General features: G+C 40.2%; 1 protein-coding gene across 4 annotated transcripts in view; it reads right to left on the minus strand.

Annotated features, from left to right (window-relative positions):
• WWP2 (WW domain containing E3 ubiquitin protein ligase 2) overlaps positions 1-18322 on the minus strand; it is a 1859587-nt gene that overhangs the window by 1527236 nt on the left and 314029 nt on the right. The gene's annotated exons all lie outside the window — the stretch shown is intronic.

Here is an 18322-nt window from a genome sequence, read left to right on the forward strand (position 1 = left end):
TTTTGAGGATTGGGGTAAAAGGTAGGTAAGTGTATGGCCTGATTTAAAGCTACCCTGGATACTACCTTAGGCATAAATGATGGGTTGGTTCGTAGGGAAACCCTGTCCTGATGGAAGATGAGAAAGGGCTGCACAGCCATGAGGGCTTGTAGTTCCGATACCCTATGAGCTGAGGTAATGGCCAGAAGGAAAGTGGTTTTCCAGGACAAATATTGCAAATCTGTTGAGGCAGCTGGTTCAAAGTGAGGCAATGTTAATTTTTCCAGTATGTAATTAAGATCCCAGGCTGGGATTGGTTGTTTCCTTGGAGGTCTTATATTCTTAGCCCCTCTGAGGAACTGTCTTAAGAGTGGGTGAGAGAATAAGGGTGGATCAGTGTTGTATTCTGCAGAAATGGCTGAGGCATGGATTTTAATGGAGGAGAATGACAGTCCACTGTTCAGCAGCTCAGTTAGATACTGTAATATCTGAGGCAAATTCAGTTTTCTAGGATCCTGGTCCTTTTTCTCATTCCAAGCGCAAAACCGTTTCCATTTTGCGGAGTAAGCTTTTCTAGTAGATGGCCTTCTGGCTTCCAAAATGACATCATGTACCTCCTTGGAGAGTAGGGTCTGTTGTGATGTTAAGGAATTTTCCATGCAGCCAGATTGAGTGTTTTCAGATGACTGTGAAGAGTTTTGTAGCTGTGCTGAGTCAGAAGGAGAGGCATTAGAGGTAGGGTCCAGGGAGGAGAATGTGTTAGGCTCCTTACCAGTGTTGTCTTGGCCAGTCTGGAGCAATCAGTATCATCTTTGGTCTGTCTGCTCTTGTTTTCAAAAGCACCTTGTTCAGTAGAGGAAGAGGTGGAAAGGCGTAAACTGTCCGTGCTGCCCAATTGAAAGAAAGGGCGTCCACTCTCCAGGCCTTTGGATGAAATGTCCTTGAGCAGAACTTTGTCAATTGGTGATTTTTGTGGGAGGCAAAGAGATCTATGTCTGGCCTTCCCCAGGCTTGGATTATCTTTGTAAACACTTGAGGATGCAACTTCCATTCGTGAGGGTCTGTCATATTTCTGCTTAGATTGTCTGCCAGTGTGTTTTCCATACCTGGCACATACTGTGCTTGAAGCTCGATTTGCCATTCCAGAGCCCTGTTCCAAAGTGACATGGCCAGCCTGCACAGGGGGTATGAATGTGTTCCTCCCTGTTTGTTTATGTACCACATTACTGTGGTGTTGTCTGTTCTTATTAATAATTGCCCTGGATGCAGGAGGTACTTAAAAGCTGTAATTGCATTTATCACTGCTAGCATTTCCTTTTGATTGATGTGAAGGTGCTTTTCCTTTTGGGACCATTTGCCCTGAATGCACCTGTCTGTCATGTGTGCCCCCCAGGCGTAGTCTGAGGCGTCTGTTGTGATGACTTGATTTGCTTGAGGTTTGCTGAATGGTAGACCTGTGTTTGTTTGGCATGCTTGAGCCCACCATAGAAATTCCTTTTGTAAACATGGAATTAGTGGTATTATTGTTTCCAAACTGTGGCTGTGTTGAGACCATAGGTTTTTTAGGTACCATTGAAGTTTCCTCATATGCAACTTTGCACATGGGATTAGAAGAATGCAAGATGCCATGAATCCCAGAGCCTGCAGGATTTTCCTTGCAGTTAGCCTGGTACAATTTGCTAGTATCTTGAAGTACTGAGTTAGTTGCCCCTGTTTTTCTGGCGTAAGATAGGCCATCTGGGTGTTTGTGTCCAAGTTGGCACCCAGGAAAATTATTTTCTGAGATGGTGTTAACCTGGATTTCTCTTTGTTGACTGTGTATCCCAGAGAATTCAATAACGGTGTTACATAAGCCAGATGCTCCAGAAGTATGTGCTTGCTGTCCACTTGGATCAGGCAGTCGTCCAAATAAGGGTATATTTGTATCCCTTGAAGTCTGCAGTAGGCAATTACTGATGCCAGGCATTTCGTGAATACTCTGGGCGCAGTAGATAAGCCAAAGGGCAATGCAGAGAATTGATAGTGGATTGAACCTGCAAGAAATCTGAGGTATCTTCTGCAGCTTTGTCTGATTGGGACATGCAGGTATGCCTCCTTGAGGTCCAATGTTACCAGCCAAGACCCCTTGCCCAGCATGGGAAGAAGCTGCTGTAAGGTGAGCATCTTGAATTTTGGTACTAGTAGAAATGTGTTTAGGATGGATAAGTCCAAAATGGGTCTCCAATCTGTTCATTCCTTGGTACCAGGAATAGTCTGGAATAAAAACCTTGACCTTGCTCGTGAGTAGGTACCTCTTGAATAGCTTTCATGTCCATGAGCTTTGAAATTTGTATTTGAGCCTCTGCCCTTTGATTGTGTGGCAGGTTCGGCATGCCTCTCATTTTTGGAAGAGTGTGAAAATGAAATCTGTAGCCTCTGTTTATAATGTCCAGGATCCATTTGCCTTTTGTGACAATATGCCAATTTTTTGAAAATAATGCCAGCTTTCCTCCCAAGGGTGCTGCCACTTGAGCCTTGTTTGGCATGCAAAGGGGAAAGTCATTGGGTTTGTTTTCTGTATTGCTGTGCATTGTCTTTGCCACCTCTTGATGCTGGAGGTTGCCATTGTCTGCCTCTATATGATCCTTGAGATTGTCCTCTGCCCCTTCCGCGTCTGTATCTACCTCTTTGGGGCTTGTCCGTGGCTGGAAAGGACCATTTTTTTGTAGGCCAATTTCTACTAAAACGTGGTGGTTGTACCTGTAGAAAAGCCTTAACAGTTTGCATAGATTTAGCTTTTCCTTCCATTTTCCTTAGTATTTCCTCAGCATTAGTACCAAATAATACATCCTTTTGTAAAGGAGCATCTAGTAATTTAGCTTTGGCATGATCAGGCAGGGTTTGTTCCCTAAGCCAGGCATGTCTACGAATGACTGATCCTGCAACTGCAGCTCTATTTGAGGCCTCTAGAGCATCATAACCACATTGCAAGGTGTGTTTACCCACTTGTTCTGCACTATGCATCATATCCTGCAACTCCTTCAGATCTGGTTGTTCAGGTTGTGACATTTTATTCTTTAATTGTGATAACAGAAACTGCTGATATTTAAGCATATGGAACTGACAATTTAAGGCCCTCATGGCTAAAGTGGCCGAGGTATATACCTTTTTTCCCCACCTTTCTAAGGATCTAGACTCTCTTTCGGAAGGTAATGGATTCTTAGCAGTAGAGGACTTCATTCCCTTGGGACCCTGAGAAATGGTTTCTGGGTCAGCATTATGGCTTTTGTAAAGAAATTGGTGTGAGTTAGGAACTCTGTAGTACCTATCAGGCTTGACAGGGGCTGGAGGCAGGGAATCCGGATTAAGGCAAGCCTCTGAATAAACATCATCAAGTATGTCCAAGACAGGAGGTATCGCCAGAGGTCTGTGCTGAGGTAGCAGAAGAAATTCCCTAAGCCTTTTCTTTGAATCTGAAAAATCCTGGCCTTCCCAATGGAAGTGTTCCCTCAAGGTATGCAAGGTTTCCCCGAATGAGAAATCCTCTGGGGGGGGATACAGAAGGAATGGACAGTTCTGCATCAGAATCTTCAAAAGGGGAGTACGAATGCTCCTCTTCATCAGAATGTTCTGAAATAATGGAGCCCTGGTCAGAAGAGGGAGATTCTTCCTCCACTCTGGGTCTCTTGTCCGGTGGGGGTTGGGAACCCCTGATAAGAGTAATTAAATCCTCAGCCATTTTGAACATCTGCTTTTTAGGCATGGGGCCTGTAGATGGGCCCTGTGCAACAGGCCTCTGGGAGTGCATGGCTGATTTAGACTTAGTAAAGGCCTTGATGGAAAAGGAAGAAGGTCTGAAGACACCATGGGTGGAAGTAGATCTGTCCACATAAAGAGGCTCAACACTTACAGTGGCTTTGGTAGCTGTAGTCAGGGTGTGGGCCGAGGAACCTGCGGTCTCGGTTACAGAGGACACCGCTAGAGAAGTGTCGTCGGTAGCCAGGGGCTGCGTAGGCGCCTCACTGAGAACCGGACCACGTGTAGCCGGTTTTGGCATCGTGTCGGTCTTTGTCCTTGCGTTTTTTGGACAAAACGGTAGTCGGAGTCTCCGACGACATTTTATAGTTAAAAGCTTTACCAAAAAAATGCTGGGCGAACTCCGCCCGACACTTAATAGTGCGTTTATTAAAGGTAGCACAAAAGCGACAACCCGAGACGTCGTGGTGCGGGCCTAAACAAGGAATACAGAGGGAATGGAAATCCTTATGCGGTATTTGCTTCCCACAAGAAATACAATTGTTAACTTTGTCTGACATCGGTCTGAGGCAAGAAAAGTTTCCCCAACGGGGTACTTAGCTTTAAAGAAGACTTCGGTTTCCAAATTTTCGTAATTTCAGGAGCTGGCCGACCGGCACTTGCGAACTGCTTCTGCTTCAGGCACCGCGCGGCAAAAAAGACTGAAGAAAATGGTGTCAGCCGTGTCTTATATACCCCTGTCGCACTGACGTCAGGGAAGAAGGCGACAACAACCGATGCCGGACCTAGACTTTGGAATTCGGCCGACCGAGGACCCGCCTGACGGCAGGAGAACCCATCTGTAATGACTGCAGCTGTATGCACGATGAGCATCTCCAAATAACACATCCTGCTGCAAAGGTGCATCCAATAATTTTGCTTTAACATGATCTGGTAACGTATGTTCTTTTAACAAAGCATGTCTTCTAATGACAGAGCCTGTACCTGCTGCTCTACAGGAGGCCTCTAAAGAATCAAAACCACATTGCAAAGTATGTTTTCCCACTTGTTCAGCTGCATGCAATAAATCCTGCACTTCTTTAAAATTAGGAGGATCTGAATCTGGAAGCATTTTGTGTTTCAACAGAGAATCAAAATTGCTGATATTTTAGCATGTGAAACTGGCAATTTAAGGCTCTCATTGCTAAAGTTGCAGACATATACACTTTCTTTCCCCATCTGTCTAATGCTCTGGAATCCCTGTCAGAGGGAACTGGATTCTTGGCTGATGAGGCCTTAATCCCTTTGGGTCCCTGAGAAATAGTTTCAGGGTCAGCAACAGGGCTTTTATACAGAAATTTGTGTGAGTCAGGGACTCTACAGTATCTGTCAGGTTTAACTGGGGTTGGAGGTAAGGAATCAGGATTTAAGCTGGATTCAGTATACACATCATCCACAATATCTAACACTGGCGGAATAACAAGGGGTCTGTGTTGAGGTAATAAAAGGAAGTCTCTGAGCCTTTTCTTGGATTCTGAGTAATCCTGGCCTTCCCAATGGAAATGCTCCCTCATGTATATAAGGTTTCCCCAAAGGAGTAGTCCTCAGGCAGAGAGGCTGATGGAATTGACTCCTCAGCATCCGAATCCTCATAAGGGGGTAAAGAATATCCTAGGTCTGAGGATGAATCTGAAGAGATGGACACATGGTCAGATGATTCATAGTCTGCATCCTGTCTAGGCCTTTTATCAGGAGGGGGATGGGACCCCCTGATCAGAGTGATTAGGTCTTCGGCCATTTTGAGCATTTGTTTTTTAGGCATGGAGGCCTGTCCTGGAGAATGCTGTATTTGTTTCTTTGTTTTTAAAGGAGGCTTAGACTTAGCAGAGGGTTTAATGCTTAACTGAGTAGGTCTGAAAACACCCTCTGAAGCTGCGGGTAGCTCAGCTACTCCGGATCCCTCTGAAGGGTTAGTTTCGGTAGGCTGAATAACTTGTGCATCCGAAGGCCCAGCCATCTCCACGTGGGAGTCAGAGGCGGCCTGTGGTTCTACAGAAGCGGTCGTCAGGGGTTGCGAAGGCGCCTCGCTGAAAAACGGAGAACCGGCGACTGGCCTAGAAGAGGCTTCGTCATCAGTTTTGGGCCTCGGATGCCTATCCTTGTCTTTGTGCTTTTTATGTATTCCGGTCATCGGAATTTCCGACGGCATGGTATAATTGAATTTTCTACCAAAATAATGTCGGGCATGGTATAATTGAATTTTCTACCAAAATAATGTTGGGCAAAATCAAACCGACATTTAATAGTGCGCTTGTTAAACCTAGCACAAAACCGACAACCAGTGACGTCGTGGTCTGGGTCTAGGCATGGGATACAATAAGAATGGAAATCCTTATGAGGTATTTGCTTCCCACAAGAAATGTAATTATTAACTTTTACTGACATCGGTCTGAGGCAAGAAAAAAAGTTTCCCCAACGGGGTACTTAGCTTTGTAGAAGACTTTGGTTCTGGATTCGGAATGAAAGTCTCAGGAGACGGCCGGCCGGCACTTGCGAACTGCTTTTGCTTTGGGCACCGCGCGGCAAGAAAGACCTAAGAAAATGGCGTCGGCTGCATCTTATATACCCCTGTCGCACTGACGTCAGGGAGGAGGCGACAGCAACCAACGCCGGACCAAGACTTTGGAACTCAGGCCAACTGGGGAACCGCCTGACAGCAGGATAACCCAAGTGTAATGACTGCAGCAGTGTAACACGATAAACATCTATGGGTTGTATAACAATATTTATAAAGACTAAGAAATCAGAAATTATGAAGTCATTGTTAGTTAATTACATTAGAGCCAAACTTGAATATGGAATAAAAATATTGAAATCTGTAAGAAAAGAAACATAAGTAAACTGGATAGAGAACAGCAGAAATATATCAAGGGCATTCATGGATGTGAAAATTTAAGTTAGCATGAAAAACTAAAATATTTGAACTTGTACAGTGTCTCATCTAGATATCTAAATGAAGACCTTATTCAGCTAAAAAAGGCGTTTAGAGACAAGTACCTCTGGAATGTTTGAGGTTAGCAAAAATAGTAGAGAATCATCAGACAACCTATGAAGATTATAGGAATGAGAAGTGTACTAATTAGTTGTCTGAGAGAGCAGCTGGTGTAGGAAAAGACAACCAAACTACATTAAAGTTAGCACTAGTTAAGATATTTTTAAGAACAGTTTGGACACTCATTATGGGAACAATTGCTTTGGTATACTGCCAGGATCTGGGCATTAATGTTTATGCATGAATGTATGTATGTACGTATGTAATGCCCAGCATTACTAATGGACTGGAAAAATTTGTGGCTCATCAGAAAATCAAAAATTTTAAGAGGGATAGAGCAGAAATAGGAGGCAAAATCAGATACACTCTGCATATCAAGGATAGTTGAGAATTAAGCTTGTATCTCCCTGGCAACACAGTTAAAGTGATCCTTCATTTTACATAAATAATTAACAAATGATATAACGTCTGCAAATGATGCAAGGAACAAGATGTCATCCTTTTCAATGTCATAACCTAAAGGGGAAGTCATATGGGATGTTTATATCATATCTTCCTCCTGTGAAACAGAAGATTCACACTCCTATGAGATACATTTCAATTTTCACTGCCCAAGGTGGGATGCCCAACACCATTATATGGTAGTCTATGTTGCAGTTTTGAATAAAAGGCATGAAGTTCTAAGCCAGCTAGAACCATTCCAATGGTGGAGATTGCGGGAGTGTCAGTGTAAGGACTCACCCACTTTCTGTAATGCCGGCAGTGGCAATGAGTCTGTAGAAGCAGACTGCCGGGGCCTGGATGTCTGGACGTTCTCAACTTCAAACCATCTTGAAGGACAGCGTAAGCTAAGCAGTGATCTTAACTTCTACCTTACTAGTACAGATATTCTTGCACACTAGGACCAGATAAATAATGTCCTTGCAATTGGCAAATATAATTGGAGGCATTGGACTCGCACGCTTACTGTGAGGCATCTGGACTAACCACAGCAAAGGAATTTTGGCTTGGGAAGATGTGCTAGGTTCTACTGGCATGGCATTTTCCACAAAGGCATTGCCAAAAGCTTCCATAGAGGCAATACCAGAAGCCTCAGACAAGGCCAGAAGTCAAAGTCAGGGTCTGCAAAAGTACTTCTTAATTTCTGGTACTCTTGAACCTAGGGAGGCTCCAATGGATCAAATTGACATGCCCTATCTCTTTTCCTTCTAACGGGAGTGCTTCCCCTTAGTTTTCTTTTTCTTAGGCAGGATATCAGAAACAGGCACCAAAGCTCCTAAATAACTGGCAACTTACTGAGACAAAGCCTCAAGATATTTTTTTTATCCAACCAGTTGTGGCCAGTAAGCTCCTTTCACGTCCGGGTGATTTTGCTAAAATTCACACAGATATCACAGGAGGTGATGCCATGACTGGGCCCAGTACAGAAAATGAACTATGTATGAACATCTTTTCATATAATTTGTCTACCACATCTGCATTTATTAACATTGTCTTGGGTGAATGCAATCTAAGAACAAATGGGGTTGTCTGACCTCACCTCACTACAAGTTAAGCTGATTAAATGTAAGTACAAAAAGTTAATTATCTGCCAGCATTGGAAGAATACTCTGAACTGCTGGACTGTCTAACCTCACATAAAATGTGGTGCAAACTGTATTCTGGAAGAAAGATCTAAAGATGTCAGGGGTGGATGCCCCTTCATAGTGACAGTATTGAGATCCCAGGGAAGTCAATGTCTACCTGAAATGAGGGAAATGGTGCAAATCTCTGGAAGCCAAGCTAGATGTCAAGCATTTAACAGCTTAAGACCCAATGGTTATGAATATTGCAACAGTAACCCAAACGAAAAACACCTTGAAGTAATCCCAGAGGTTTATGTGGTTTGAAAAAATCCAGTCACACTCTTGGTCATTACTGATGGAAATGTAATAATGATTTGAGAGATGTTGAATGCTCAATGATGTATAAATGAATGGATTAATTTTGCATTAGAAAAATTCAATTGACTTCTGATATTAAAACTCCTCACACAAAGCATTAAAAGACTCATCAACTTCTGAGTTGAACAATATAGTAAACGCCAAGATTAAAAATACAGAGGATGATCTAGTGAAATGAAAACAAAAATACAATGAGATTTGTGAGACTGTAATTCTACTACACTGCTGTTGTCTTTCGGCTTTTCACGGTTAGGGGTCGCCACAGCAGAACTCCAGTCCGCTAATGATCGGCAGTAGATTTTGACGAACACTGAGGTGCCAGCTCGAAGTTCAACCTTCAATGAAGGCACGCCCATTTACGCATGTCTTTCGAACACCCACCCAACCGCGGGGAGGACATGCATACTCCACACAGAAGGCACTCCCCACACTCCAGCCGAGAATCGAACGGGAAAACCTCTTGCTGTGAGGCAACAACTCTACCACTGCACCACCGCGGCATTATTCTGCTACATTACTTCTATCAAAATGCAAGGCTGTCCAAAAATAGGAAAAGGGGTTGAGAATGGATGGATTTTCAATGGTAGGCTGAATGAAAACAGGATACTTTAAACTAGTAAAAAAGCTGACATTGTAATATATTTTATTTCATTTAAAAAGAAATACAATTTCTGATATTGGTCTGCATGATTTCATAGATATGAAAGAATTAATAATGATGACGACGACCTTTTAGGCTATTAGTAATATTTCATACAGCAGACATTTTGCAACGTCAGAAGTTTTAGGCATAATGATGTGTTACACAAAGAACTTGTTCATAATAAAGAGGTTAGTTTTACTTTTATGAAAGGTGAGATGGTGACTTTAAAAGATTATAAATTAACATTTAAGCCCGCAGACTAAAAAAAATAGTTCTAATGAAGGACCAGCAGTGTTATAAAATCTGCATGGACCAATGGACCACGAGTGATGATTTTAACTTATAAACAAGTTACTTTTGATGTGTATAACACTTCATGAGAACAACTCACACATTTATTATACAAAGGTGTCATATTGGATATTTTAAAGAAGCAAGATGTTAGTAAGAAAATTTATACAATAAAAAGTAAATATCTTGCTTTCTATTATATCCCCAAATAGATAATTTTTAACACTTCTTGATGCCTTGCTTTTATAGATGACAATCCTTGCTGTAAATGTCAGACAGCATGCTTCCTTTCAGTTTGAATAATATACTATTTTCAGTACAAAGCTTTATCAGGAAACTTCAAGTACAGCTACAGGTGCCCTGTGTATCTTAACTTGATTAAGGGTTTAATAGAAGATGAATATTTTTATGGACTTTTTTTTCACAAAATAACATGTATTAATTCAGATGTATTAATAATCTATTAGTTTTAGATAAAAAGATGCCCAAGCGGCAGCTGCCAGAATTACCACAAATACAGCTGGCCTGCAATTTGTCCATAAGTTCCAACAGCAGAGCACACTTTTTATGACTTAATCTTGACTATTTCTGAATTACAATATTAACACACACATGAATGCACGCACACTATTGTGTGTGTGTGTGCAGGAAGCCCACAGGTACAACATGGTACATGTATGGGAAAAGTTATCATTTAAGATTCACAAAAATGTGACTGATCCTCCTGGCAGGCTTATGGTTTTGGGAAGCCAGATTAAGGGAGATATGGTGTTAAATTCTGAAACCTAAAATTTAAATTTTCATGCTTCTAACATATCAGGGTGAACCCTAACTAGCACAATAAACAACTGATATGAGAGTATTTACTTTATCAGTTGACCTCTGTGAGGGCCCTCTGCAATAAGTTTAATGCTTAGAAAATATTGCTACAGGAGACTCCATCCTATCCGGCCTCTCTTTAACCAGTCTCCTCTTTAACTGGCCATCAAATTTCTGCCATAGTCCTAGCAAAAGACAACAGAGAAAAACAAGATATCTGCCTCCTCTGGGCTAAATAGACAGACATTTGAGTTTTAGACTTCATATTCATTAGAAAAATGCATACTAACACAAATCCTGTTACTCCAGCTGATCTATAACCTATAAATGCTATTTTGTATACATTTTCTGATTAACCAGTCATTTGTTTATCCAGCCTAAGGTTCAGTCCCAGCGAAACAGGATAAGAGGGAGTCTACTGTACATGCTTTATCATGACAATTTTTACAGAGCAGACAATTATAAAGTAATACACTAGATTTTCTTTATATTGCAAATGGGAAATTAAAATGTTTTTGAAAAAAGTCCATAGTTTCAAAAATATCTTTGTTAACTACAATAAGTTTTGTTGTAAGGATAGGAAAAAAGCTGCTTAGAAAGAATATGGTGAATAACTTTTTTGGTTACATTTTCAATTCTTACAAAACAGATAAAGATAGAAAGCAGTAAATACATTTTGTTACACAACATAGTCTACTTTCTGATGCTCTGGTTAAATAAGGCAGAGGTACATAAAGGTATAACTATACACACAGTCCAGATACTTATTTACAAAACAAGAAATGTTAGTGATTTTCTAGTACACCGATATAACATATTCTCAAGATAACAGAATTATGAATAATGGCAGCCACAGGGATTTATTTCTTGTGGCAAATTTTCTGTCTGTCCTAAACTTGTGTACACGAATATGATGTACATCACTTGTGATTTAACTCATTACATCCGAGTGGCGCCTCCAGGTGCATCTGCAGTTAACTCCTACTGACACCTCTAGGTGTCAAATATTGCTTGTTCATATTTGCATCAGCAATTCTAAACATATGCTATGTACATGGTTGTGAAATATTTCATCTTAAAGCTTACACAATGGCAAACTCAAATGCATTAAAATTTGACCTCTGCCTAGTGCAGGTAAACAGATATTAACTGTTTTTATGACATTAATTTATATAGATATAATTTTCACATTTTTCTAAATATCTCAACAACCAAGTAACACAGACAGAACTCCTTAGCCTCATATGAAAACTCTCAGCTAGATGATAAAATGTTGCTAACATTGTGTGTGTAACTTGAGTGGCTGCAGCGATATTTTAAGTTATTTATAAAATATTACAAATGTAATAGTTACTCTGTCTACTGTGACTTATAAAATTCAGTTTAAGACCTAGAACCTAAAGAATGCGACCACTCTAAAAATAGCTTGTGCTGAAGAGTTTGCCATTTATACTTTTTACATAACGCCCATGGTTCCAGAGATACGAACATTTGTTTGTATGTGTGGACATAATATGATTCTGTCAAAAGGCTTAGGCTCCGCCCATCAGAAGTTACAGTGCAAACTTTTTGAGCACCATTGGAGTGAATGAGTTAAAGAAAACTAGAATTTCCATAGCATATATTAACAGAAGAAAGTCCGGGCGACCTGACTTTTTTCTATTGGTATATGCTCAATTTACAACAGGCAAGCTGGTTGGGCTGACCAGTGTGCTCGTTTTTGAATGTTAATGGCCAATCATTGTACAATATACATTTAATAGTTAATGTGTTTACTGGGACTTACAAAATCCAATTTAAGTCCCAGAATCTAAAGAATATTACACTATAAAAAACAGTTTCTGCTGAAGAGTTTGACATTTACATTTCTTTAGTAACCCCTATAGTTCTAGCGATAAAAACATTTGCTTGAAATGTGAGGAGATAATTTGATTCTATCACAAAGCTTGGGATCCGCTCATTGAAAGTTACAGTACAAGCTTCCACTGGAGGGAATGCGTTAAAGGAGATATGTAGTGTCACCTATCTAGCATTTTTCCAGACTACCCAGAAATCAGAATGTTGGTCCGGTAGTCTGGAAAGCAGTGTGCAAACTCCAGTATGCTGTTTATACTGGAACCTATTAAAACAAGGGAAAAATGGCAAAGGAAGGTGTTCCACTCGGAGGTGATGTAAACATTTACATTACAAAATGATCAGGGGAGTGGTTCGGGTGGGTGAGGAAATGGCAGAGAGAGGCAGACTGCTTTTCACCACACAGAAAGGTGGCAACCCTCGAGATATGGTGCTAGGATTCTGAAACCTAAAATTTTATTTTCATGCTTCTAACAAAGCAGGATGAACCCTAACTAGCACAATAAACAACTGATATGAGAGCATTCATTTTAGCAGTTGACCTCTGGGATGGCCCTCTGATTTGGGTTTAATGCTTAGAAAAAAATTGTTATATGCTTTATCATAAGGCTCTTCCAAAAAATTTAACTACTCATGACCACAGGAGTACTTGTACCAGGGTCACCAGTAAATGTTACAGTAGTTCCCATGAAGTGTTTCACATATCAAACTATGAGGACATAACAATGAAAAATGTCATTTTTTCTGAGTCAGTGCTTAGGGGCAACTGGGAATTTTGGCTAGGCCCCTTAATGGTCTCCTGGACTACAAACCTAGTTAACTATCTAAGAAATTGTCAGGGATCAGTTCTTCTTTGGTATTTGGTGCAGAGTGAAGGCTGTGAGCTGTGGTACAGGGTTTGATTCCCATAGCCCTCATTTGCCTACTGTGTGACCTTGATCAAGTCACTTAACCAGACACTGCTTGGGGGTGAATGGAAAATTGGTCTAAGTTCTGCAATGGCCTCCTGGACTGCCAGCCCAGTAAAGTACAGTTGTGTAAGTTGCACTCACTTATAACGGTAGATATTCAAATTCCTCACTGCAGTAGCCTTTAGGCTATATGGGTTGTGTCTTGCCCAAGACAGAGCTAGTTTGCTTCCAAAAATTCTGACTCCCTCTCTGCCTTATGTAAAGGTATCGGATTACATATTTTATTATAGACTATAATAACAAAAAGCTGTTTGTCCAAAACTGTGGTCTGCCAACATTTTTATTGTTTACTTAAGATTCACAAAAAATGTGATTATGGTTTTGGGATGTCAGATTATTTTACAAAATATGGAGCTTTTATTGCATAAACATTTACATAACAAATGAACAGATCCTAATAACATATTTAAGGATTGTATAGACTTCCATCAAGGAAGCTGCGATGGTGCAGCAGTAGCGTTGTTGCCTCACAGCAAGAGGTTCTCCCGCTCGATTCTCGGCTGAAGCGCCCTCTGTGTGGAGTCTGAATGTCCTCCCCTTGTTCGAAAGACATGCGTAGAATGGGCGTGCCTTCGCTGAAGGTTGGACGTCGAGCTGGCACCTTGGCACCCGTAAAAAAATCTACTGCCAATCATTAGCTGACTGGAGTTCCGCTGTGGCGACCCCTAACCAGGAAAAGCCGAAAGAAGAAGAACAACATAGACTTCCATCAGAAAATAGATAATGTTCTTTGTTATGAAGAAATGTACTTGTATACTCTGGATGTAAAGAGAATGTATATCAGTATCAAGCACCTTCATGTAACTGAGGTACTGAATGAATAAATTAATTATTTATTTATTTTTTGGTAACTTTGTCAGCAAGGTGCATTATTTTTTGTAACAATAACTATATCGCTTTTAACAAAGTGATTTGCAAGCAAAGAAGAGGTACTGCTGTGGCTACTCCCTTTGCAGCATCAAACACAAATTTAGCCAACGGCTTTATCTGAAATTGAAAAAAAATGTATGTATAAAGATAGAGGTTCATAGGTATGTACTAGGCTAATGGCACTAGAGCCTTTACAAGCCTAGCTCATAGGATTACCCTGGCATCGTACCACCCGACCTTAGTTCCCAGTGCCTCTGTCGAGTACAGCCACTGGAGTGATCCCCGGGATACATTTTCTATTTCCCATCCACTCATCAAGACTTCTCTTGAAGAGGGCCAGTGAGGCGCTCTGTTTGACATTTATGGGAAGTCTATTCCATAGCATGGGCAGTCTCTCGGTTATGAGCCTGTCCCTTCAGCACGTTCTGTTGATTGTGATAATGAGGTTGAGGTCTCTGGAGCATGTTGTGTGGAGTGATTGGGATTTCTTTAGATGTAGCGTCTCAAACTCAAGTAGTAAGGTATTATTGTCGTATTATTGTTTTGACTTTTGTGTGCAAGGACCACCCATCCCATTATTGTTGTACTGTTATTTCCAACAACATATTTCAGTTTACCATTACTAGTCATGTTGAAACATTTTCAGTTCATTGTTTATATCTTACTTTGAGGAGTTGCAGGACAAAAATCTCCATTTCACCATATAGCAAAGTGACAAGAACAGGGTTTTTTTGTGAGTTATGAATCATCATCCTAGACATTTAATTTATTTGCCCTTTGAATTACTGCAGTGAGAAACATTATTTTTTTTAAAGATGATGCAAAGCTAGTAAATTAAATTCTCCAGCATACAGTTTATGACAAAAAAGAGATTCTACTTGCCTGTCATAAACTTAGTATGGCTAACCAGGCTTACTAAATATACCAGATTTTAGGAACTGTGATAAAACTGTATACAGTAAGAGTAATTGAACATAATAATGAACACACGTATTTAGTTTCTTCGGACAAAATACTACAAGTTGTGATTGTTAAATGGGTTAAATATAGATGAAAGATGCTCTTTAAATATTTTTTTGAATGATACCTTCCTTAACTTCCTTGTATTTCTTTTCAACAAGACAAAAGTATTGATGACTTTTTTAGTCCACAATCATTTTACTAGATTGGTGGTGACTGATGGGACAAATGTCTACAGAAATACTAACCCATGTAGCTTGTAAAAAATTGTTTTATGTGCAACTGCCTGCCTCTTTTGAGTACAGGCCCATTCATCCCCCATACACAGGGAAAAAGCTGACCAACAGGGCCTGTCCTTGAGACAGCCTTGATGGGTGGTTTGGGTTTTTATTGCCAGAGCCCTAACCCCACTGTGTATGCCAAAAAGCATGCTAAGGATTCAGGATGTAACCCCCCTCTCCCGAGATGCAGCCTTCAGTAGCTGGTATCAGAAATGTTTTTGCACAAGACATTCTGGAAGCTGCCAAGTGGGGTACTGGCACTGCCCAGTTTCACAAAGCAGAATGAATTGGAACATATTCTAGAGGCGGAATAGGCTTTGGGATGGCTGTGCTGCTGGGAATCCTGTAAGTGTCCCCTCCCCAGGGGTAACCAAATACTTGTTGGAATTCTACCCAAATTACTGTTACTGTGATCTTTCCCAATGAAAGCAATGTAGCTGTGGAAAGGCCACTGCAACGGCAATGCTTCCCTCTTTCTTTCTATATGCTGAACTCTGCACAGTTACTGCTAGTATGGTGATTAGAGTTTGGAAAGTGTGCATCACTACTTGGTTTATTATCTGGCTCTCTACTGGGTATTAGTTTTGTTTTGCACAAGCACTCTTCTTTGCACGGCTAACAGGTTTAAAGAACTGAAGAAAGCACTTGACAGTTCTGGTAAAACTTGAGAGTCACTCACCACCAGTATCAGTATCTTTTAAGTATGAGACTAGCATCAGTCCTAATTTTTATTTCACTTGATTTCTCACAAAGATCTAGTGGTATGATAATGTGTTCTCCCAAAGTGTACTTCATTAGATAATTTGCATAATGGCCATGGGGAAGAGAGGTTTTACAAACTGTTGCCTGGATTACTGAGGAGTTAGAGGTTCTCTGATGGATAGGTCATTTATCAATTTCAGGAAGCCTTTGACAGGGTACATCATATAGGACTAATAAGTAAAATGACAGGTTTGGGGTGGAAACTGTGATTGGGTGGTTGGAGTAGAAGCAAATGGTAGTGCTGAATGGCAGTGTACCAGAGAAGGGGGGTAGTGACCAGTCTGCACAGTCTGGGACTGGTGTTACATTTTAATGTATACATGCATAATAGAGGCAAATTACTTTTTTTGCTTTTAATGCCAAAGTGAAAGCTTAAATGAATAATGGATTAAGTGCTGAGGATGAAAGTTTATTTGCTTGGGTTGAAATTTAACATTTGTACTTTAATTTGAATAAATGCAATTAGTTGCATTTGGGTACAGTAAACCTCAAAGGTAGTAGTGGTTCAAGATGGAACATGTTTCTTTAGACAAGGGAAAGGACTGGGGTGTTACGGTGCGAGAATCCTTTGATCATCAAGCACACTGTAGTAAATCCGTAGCAAAGATGAATGAAATATTTGGATGTATTTTGTGAATTTAGGATTCTAGAAAGAAAGGGAGACTATTTTTTTTCCTTCTATGTGTCACTTATTAGGCCTCAAGTAGGGTATTAGTTTTGAGGACAGTTCAGGAATAAGGTACAAAGGAATGTTACAGAGATGTTTAAGTTTTTGTCGGGGCTGAGATAAGAGATTAGACTGAGACAGCTTGAACAGGTTTGGAGGACAAAAGAGATGGGGAACAAGAATATATATTGTGTGTGTGTGTGTGTGTGTGTGTGTGTGTGTGTGTGTGGGTGTGTGTATATATATGTGTATGTGTATATATATATATATATATATATATATATATATATATATATATGTGTGCATATTGTCTAGAAATAGTAAGGCCTTGCTGTATACAATAATGGTGGCTGACAAAAAACAAATTACTAGAAAATGGAAATCAAAACCTAAACCAACTATATTAGAAGTAGTGAATATAGTAACAGAGATAAAACAACTGGATTTGAGATCTTTGGAAAAGGGTAGGAACAAATGAGAATTATGGGAAAGTTTGCAACTGAGAGTGTGACAGTATGGTTTGTGATGTAAAATGCTTGCAATTAGGATTGTGTTAGCATGGTTTGTTTTCATTTATATAAATGTATGATTGCCTATGTAGTAAGCAATGGTTTAATAAAGATGTTTCTGGTTTAAAAAAAAAAAGGCAGGAATTGAATAATTTATGTAATGTTGCTCAAGTTATATGATGCATAGCAACATATGCAATGTAAAATATTTTATGTTAACTGTAGTGTGATTACTTTTATATGAATGTAAATTTATCTATGTCACAAAAGGTAATCCAATAAAGGTGTCAGTATGGATGTGAGAAAGTATTTCTTCAACAGGAAGGTGGTGAGTGTATGGAAAGGCTTACCAGAACAGATAGAGGTTATAAATTATTTACAGACATGCAGGTCACTGTGGGATAGCTGAAGCACGGAGGGAGAAAAGTAAGTGGATGAAGCATAGGGAGCCAAGTAAATTCTTTAGTTGGCAGACTAGACAGACACTATATCTTTCCATGCTGGCATTTCAATGCCATGTTACTATGTTGTATACATTTTGCGTCATTAGAAAAGAAGCACCCTTCCCTTCCAGAGCCACAGTAGTGTCACTTACAAATACACTAAAAATGGCATCCTATTTTCTACTGCTATTTTTCCTGGTGGCAGATTTTCAGATAGGAAGACCAAGAATTAGTCTTAAGTTATAGTTATCTTTAAGAGTGATTTCCATCCCTTTTGATGTTACCATCTTCATTCAAAACTGATCTCATTCTGAGCAGTGCGAGTTCTTACATTATAAAAAGAAAATGGTTATACAATGTATGAACCATTTTCTTTTTAAGATGTAAGAACTCAAAATGCTCAGAATGATAAAATGTTTCTTCCAGTACTGGCAATGCGATTGATCTCCTAGTGAAAAATGTGGAGTTTCTTAGCTCTGGAAAGAAGGCCTTCAAAAAGTCTACTGCTATGCCAAAAGTGCAGATGGCTTCTCAAACATGTTGTGAAGCTCCCTCTTTTGTTCC

The sequence above is a fragment of the Protopterus annectens genome, chromosome 8.part1 (genome assembly GCF_019279795.1).
Source record: "Protopterus annectens isolate FY-2018-M chromosome 8.part1, PAN1.0, whole genome shotgun sequence".
Taxonomy (NCBI): Eukaryota; Metazoa; Chordata; order Ceratodontiformes; family Protopteridae; genus Protopterus; species Protopterus annectens.